Source organism: Apaloderma vittatum, unplaced genomic scaffold (assembly GCF_000703405.1).
Source record: "Apaloderma vittatum isolate BGI_N311 unplaced genomic scaffold, ASM70340v1 scaffold1523, whole genome shotgun sequence".
NCBI classification, from domain to species: domain Eukaryota; kingdom Metazoa; phylum Chordata; class Aves; order Trogoniformes; family Trogonidae; genus Apaloderma; species Apaloderma vittatum.
In genome coordinates, this window is record NW_009706205.1 from 742 (window position 1) to 7,143 (window position 6,402).

Sequence of the window (6,402 nt, forward strand, 5' to 3'; positions counted from 1 at the left end):
AAATAAAAGCACAAAGGCCACCAGCAGGACTGGCTCAACAGCCGCTTTCCACGCCTGATCTGACTGCGTTCAAGTGCCGTCAGGAGAGATGCAGGCAGTCCAGCAGCAACAGGGCTACCAAAGCCCCAGGAAATTTTATGACACTGCTTTGCTGCTCTGAATTTTTGTGTGCACTTACCTGAAGCCAGGCTGCCTTCCTGCGCCCCGACTGCACGACCTTGGGCCTGCATCCCACCTCCGCTTGCAGCAACAGTCTGACTCTGGAGGGATTCCATCTCTTCTAGGAGTTGGAAACAAGCCACGTGAGAGAATCTACGTCGAGAGACAAAAGCATTTACAAATGGGAGACGTGGAGGAATTGGAGGCAGGGAAACTCCTGAGTAAGTGCTCAGAATGTGACACAGATTGCGCAGCCTCCCAATGAATGATTCCAGCCAAGGTAACTGCACCAAACTACAGAAGCGGTTGCATTTACCTCATTTGCTGTGTGTCCCCTCTCTTGGCCAAGGCAGCTGCAGGATGATCAGCATGAGCAAGTTGTCATCAGCTGATAAAAACTCAGCCAATTAACCCATTTAAACACCTGGGAAGTCCACAGCTCCAGAGTACTCCCACAGTTAAACAGGGCTTTCAACATTCATTTAGGCTGAAACTGCTTTGAAAACCGTTTTCACATGGCTGCAGTGCACAGTTTTGCAAACCCAGGTACTTTATTCCAGATGCTCCACTTAAAATTTTTGCTGGCTGCTTTTTCACATGTGTATTTGTTTTCTAAACTTTTGCATGTTCTCTCAGCTGGAACTGGCAGCAAGTAAAGCACTCCTAGCTAGGAGATGAAACTTGTATGTGGAATTCTTTCCTGTGTCTGTCAGCAAGGTTGGTGTTGCTGCCACTTGGTGGCACTTGGACTCAATTCCCTGGATTCCAGACAGCTTCATTTTAAAGCTGCTCCAGCACACACACCCTATGAAAATCAATGGGTAGCTCTGCAATTCCTGACACCTGGCTTGTCTGGTCTGCAGAGGCTGTCGTGTTCCATCACTTCAGGCACAGGACCTGTGCAGATGCACACCTGCCCTAAGTTTTCCACTGGCAGGGTGACTGGATCTTCCAGTGAGCGCACACATCCTGCATTGGGTGCTGCGCCAGCCGGTGTCCTGGCAGAGGTCACGGCACACCTGTGCACTGGGCTGCAATGAAGAGAACGCACACGTGGCTAGGGCTGCCTGCCTGGCTTCTGAAACACCTCTGCTACCTGGCAGCATTCCACAGGAAATCTGCTTTGACGCTTCTTAAATTAATAATGGTCCTGAAAATGAATACTCTAAGCAGGCAACTATACAGCTACAGCCATTCCTGGGAGTTGCAGCCAGGCCTGTCCTCAGTTGCTTGATGGATAGGACCTAAGTTGGGCCAAGAATCATAAGCAAATTATCTTCCCCTATGTGCATTTGCCAAGAAAGAAAAAAAAAGAAAAAAAAAAACAGGACAGTGCAAGCGAGCACACCTAACTCAGGGCGGGCTGCTGGGAGAAAGTAATTTCAAATCCACGCACTGTACTGACACAGCCCAAGCCAGATCTCCAACTGAGCGGCCGCCAGATGAAACGAGCGGCACGTTACAGCTGCCCACGTGACTGCATTTAGATGATGTGTTGTCATCACACACTGCCACACGGCAACTTTCTCCTCTCACTTCTCACTTTTCTTTTATCCAAGCAGCTGCCAGCTCCCCAGCCAAAACCTTGGTCAATGCAGGACGGAAAGAACAAGAATGGAAGAGCAGAGCCAAACAGCCCCTCTTTCTGCCCGTCCTCAGGGGGCTCCCTGGCTGCTCTTGCTATTGCCATTTGCTTCCCAAGGTCTTCCTTGTACCTCCAAGAGAAGCCCATGGCTCGCTCTCTCTCTCATCTCTTCCTTTCCCAGCCCCTCACCTCTGGTTCTGCTTCCCCCCAGCTGGTTCTCTGGGTTTTTATCACTCCCCACCTGGCGTGGGTTGCTGGAGCACCCTTAGGTCAGCTAACCATGGCCCACATTACCCAACTACCACCAAAGATCTACAACTCCATGCTCCTCTAGGGGCCAGCCTCTCTGCTCCACACACTTGCTTCTGCTGGCAATACCTGCAGGGCACACGCACTTCGGCTTTCAGACCAAGTCCTTTTCACCCTGGCACCAGCGCTGCTCTGGGGCGGTCCAGCACCCCCTCCACCAGAGCCTGTCAGAGGGGGACAAGGGAAAGCTGATGTGGGCACACACCTGCCCTGCTCTGTAAAGCCTGTGGCCGCAGCAACACATGGCCCAGCTGCGCTGGAGTCGTGACCCGGGGCGCTGCTACCTCCAGCCCTTGGGGTCAGGCTGAAATTCATCCCTCTGTATGTGCATGGTGCAAATTCACACCCACTGATGACTGGTTTTTAGCCAAAGTTAGTTACTGCCCTTAATTAAAGTTTTCCTCACTGAAGGAAAGTCAAAGCTGTTGGACGAAGCATACCGGTAATTCTGTTTTCTTCTTTATGTTATCAGCCTAAAGGCAGCACCAGACTATTATGCATACAGTTCTTAGGAGAAAGGCAAAAACGAAAATACATAGCTACCAGGTATCAGGAGTTCCTGAGCACTCAGTAGAACGTGCCCTAGCCCCAGGAAAAATAAATGGGATTTGGAAACGTGCTTGAAGATTTTGCCAATGTAGTACTTACAAATGACTCCCAGCATCTCAGTCCCATCAGGGTGGACACACTTGAATTTCAGGCTTTGAGGCTAAAAAAAATTGAAACGCAACCTCAAAAGGTGGCAATGAGGTGAAGGCAGCTGGCAAACTCCGGCTGCTGAACATTTCCAGAAACTCAACCACGTACCCGGAAGACGCGTGGCACAATCACATCGCACGGCCACATCAACCCTCACGTCCGAGCGAAGCTGCACCCAGGGGCTGCGCTTGTGCAACCGTGAGGGGAGGGCGACACAGCCTCAGAGCAGCAAAACAAGAAATTCCCGTCTCCAGGCAGCTTAGTTTTCATTTCATCTTTACCATTTTGACCAACGTCTCTTTCATCCGAAGAACTTGAAGACTTTATATATATATGTGTACACACAGATACACACAGCAATTCATCCCCAGTACAGAAGAGAAACAAAGGAGATCAGTGGCGCTACTTCTTCGGGGAGATTTTTTTTTTTACTTTTTTTCTTTAAGCTGTATCACAGATCTGATTTTCGTCTTTTTCAAGAACTGTAAAAGGCATGTACTTCTAATTCACAGAAGCCTTGGAGTGCAGATGCAGTGCTGAAGCCAAACACGTCAGTCCCCTCCCCTCACTTGCACATCTTTTCGCACTGCAGACTGCACTTTGCAAGAGGTTTGGCATCCTCACTTCTCCGTGGGGCTCCAAGACGTCGTGCCCAGGCCACTCCTGCGTCCCAGCATGTGAGGAGCTGCTGTGAGAGGCAGGACTGGCGAGTCACTCCCCATGGGACAAAGATCATTTAACGGATTTAAGACCAATGTTCCACGTTCAGGAAACCTTGCTCCGGGGTGCGAGGGGGAAGGAAATATTGGGAGAGAGGATGCAAGTGACCCAGGAAAAGCAGCTCCACCCTGGCCAGCAGAGGGGACGGCTCGTGTCCACCTACCTCTTGCACCCCACCAAAACAGACACCTAATCCACGTACGCATGGCCACAACCACAAGCCATCTTCCCACCCTCTTTTTGTACTCCCATATATCTTTCAACCAGCCTGGGGCTCACTTGGTTTCACCACACTTGAAACACACATTGATGGCAGTGAAGTGAGCCCCAGTCCTGCCTCGCCCCAACAAATGCATCACCAAGCTCCTCCTGGCTACTCTGTAGTTAAAAGTCCCACCAGGTGCTCATCTGGGGATGATTCATTTTTTTCTTTTTTTTTTGACTGACTAGGAATTTTCTCCTTTTATTCTTACTTCAAATACTGATTTTGCCATTGAGATTTCAAGCACGCGTTGACCCCTCCCCAAAATGTACATTTCTCTATACATCTGTAACAAGAACATATCTCGTAGGGATTAAACCAGGTTCCAGTATCCTCTACAATTTACACACCACTTTAGAAAATGGCATCCTCTTTACTAAGTATCTTGGGTGCAATGCCTGTTGCAGAGCTACCCCAGGGCATGAAATCCTCCTCGCAGCAACTCAGAATCACAGAATCATAGAATGGCCTAGGCTGGAAGGGACCTTAGAGATCATCTAGTCCAACCTCCCTGTTTTGGGCAGGGACACCACCTCTCGACTAGACCTGGCAACACATGGGGACCGAGCGGGAATCGAACCCGCGGCCTCGGTGTTGATCCTTATTGCCAGCACCGCGCACAAACCACTGAGCTAACCGGCCCCCTGACGTATCCACAAACCAGCCCTGAGCGCACCCTCCTCCCAGCAGCGAGCCCTACAACACCCCTGTGGAAAATGTGGAGCAGCACGCGTCAGTCACCATCTCTGCGCCTTATCTCCTTGTTTTCTTAATTCACTTGCTTGACCGAGGGAGATCAACCCGTGTGGGGTTTTTCTGTCAGCGCACACTCAGGCTGTTGCTGACCCCAGCACAGTCCTCGCTGAACCATTTTGCGCAGACAGGAGGCAAATGTCTTGAGGCGTGACCCTCCTGCCACTCCGAGCATCTCATTTGCACCTGATCTTGTTCCTAGAGGAAAGGGCAAGGGGTGATAAACAGGAGAGCAACCGAAACAGTGACTTCTTGTACAGGAATTGATGCTTAAACCTCATTCAGAAGGGAAGCCCTATGACCACTCAGGGAGAAAAGGCAAATTACAATTTCTCTACAAGAAGCTGAGAACACAAGGGCTACTTTATTTATTGTTTATTTCCCCATAGGAATGAATCAACCATCTTCAGAAACTCCATCACACTCAGGGCAGAAAAAGTTATTTACAAGAGGGACATACATCCTCAAAATAAGTTTAAGATGTACAGATTTTTTATGGGAACCAAGAAGGAGGGAAGAGGACAAAAACAAGGACATTGCAGTCACACTTGGACTTTCAGTTACAGAAGAGATCTCCATCTCCATTAAAGTGGCTTTTACAACTATTATTAAATAAATGGCATCTTAAAAATAGAACATTTGACAATTTCAATATATTTATTATTTTTTCTAAATAAATATTGCATGGAAATGATGCTGCTTTGCCACCATAGCTGCCCCCTCTCCTTCTGGGACCCAACCACCACCACTATTTTTCCTTGGCTTTCCTCATTTCTCCTTTTGTGGTTTCGTTTCCTAATGGCAAATGCTATTTACTCACTGTTACGTTTTGGTTTTTTGTTTCTTTGTTTATTTTAGGGTTTTTTTTAAAGAACTGAACAGGCCCAAGTGAAAATTACGAGCATCTTTCCTAAACCTTATCAGGCCTCTGACCTGGCTCAAGGTTGAAATACAATGGCTTTTTAAAACTTATTTATTATTTAAAGAGTCTTCTCCATGACCTGAAACAAAACATAGCTTCCTGCTATGCAGCTCGATAATGATGCTTCCACAAATCGCTTCTGAAATGAGAGCCCCCAAGCAGCCCCCCACATGCCGGTGACACGAACCACGCATTTTTTTCCAATGCTTGGGGGGCGTTTGCAGCCCTCGCACGATCCCTCCATGCAGGAGCAGAGCACGTGCAGCCTTTTCCCAACTGGAAAGTAGCAAATGCCAGTGGCTCACTTGCCTTCACCAGATGTCTTCTTATCAACTTTGCTTGTCCAAAGCCCCCATGTGAGCATTCCTGGGGAGCAGGGCAATGGGCTGTTATCGCTGTCTGGACAGCAGCATGCCCAAAGGGCAGGTGAGGACAGGACCTGGTGCACCTGCCGGTGTCACCAAGCTGGGTGCAGGATGGGGGCAGCCGCACGCCCTGCCTCATGGGTCGCAGAAGCCACCCTCCCCCAGATAGACAAGCTTTGAGCAAGCAGCTCTCCGTTGGGAACCCAGCATGGCAGCAGGGAGCGAGATGGGTGCATGTGAATTTGAAGGACCAGGGGGACCCCTGTCCCTGATTCACCTTACGTTTACCCCTAACACGCTGCTGTGGTTACTGCAGACCCCTACGGCAGCTTTGAGGTTCGATAAAGCTTTCTTCCTTCCTCCTCCTCAGCTGGTGATCCTCAAAATAGCTTTGTTTGCAGACAAAGTTAGAAGAAGGCATCGACCCCCGAGGCTGGAATCGAGCGCCAAAGCGCAGGTCAAGCCTTTAGGCCGGCTGGCCACCCCTCGCTTCCTGAGAACAGAAGAATTCCTTCCACTGGCTAGGACAGCTTATCCCTGAAATGCACTAAGGCTTTTAATAAAGTGAACATAAAGGGACAGGCCCTTGAATGTGAGGCAAGACCTGGCAGGATCCCGCCAATACTGC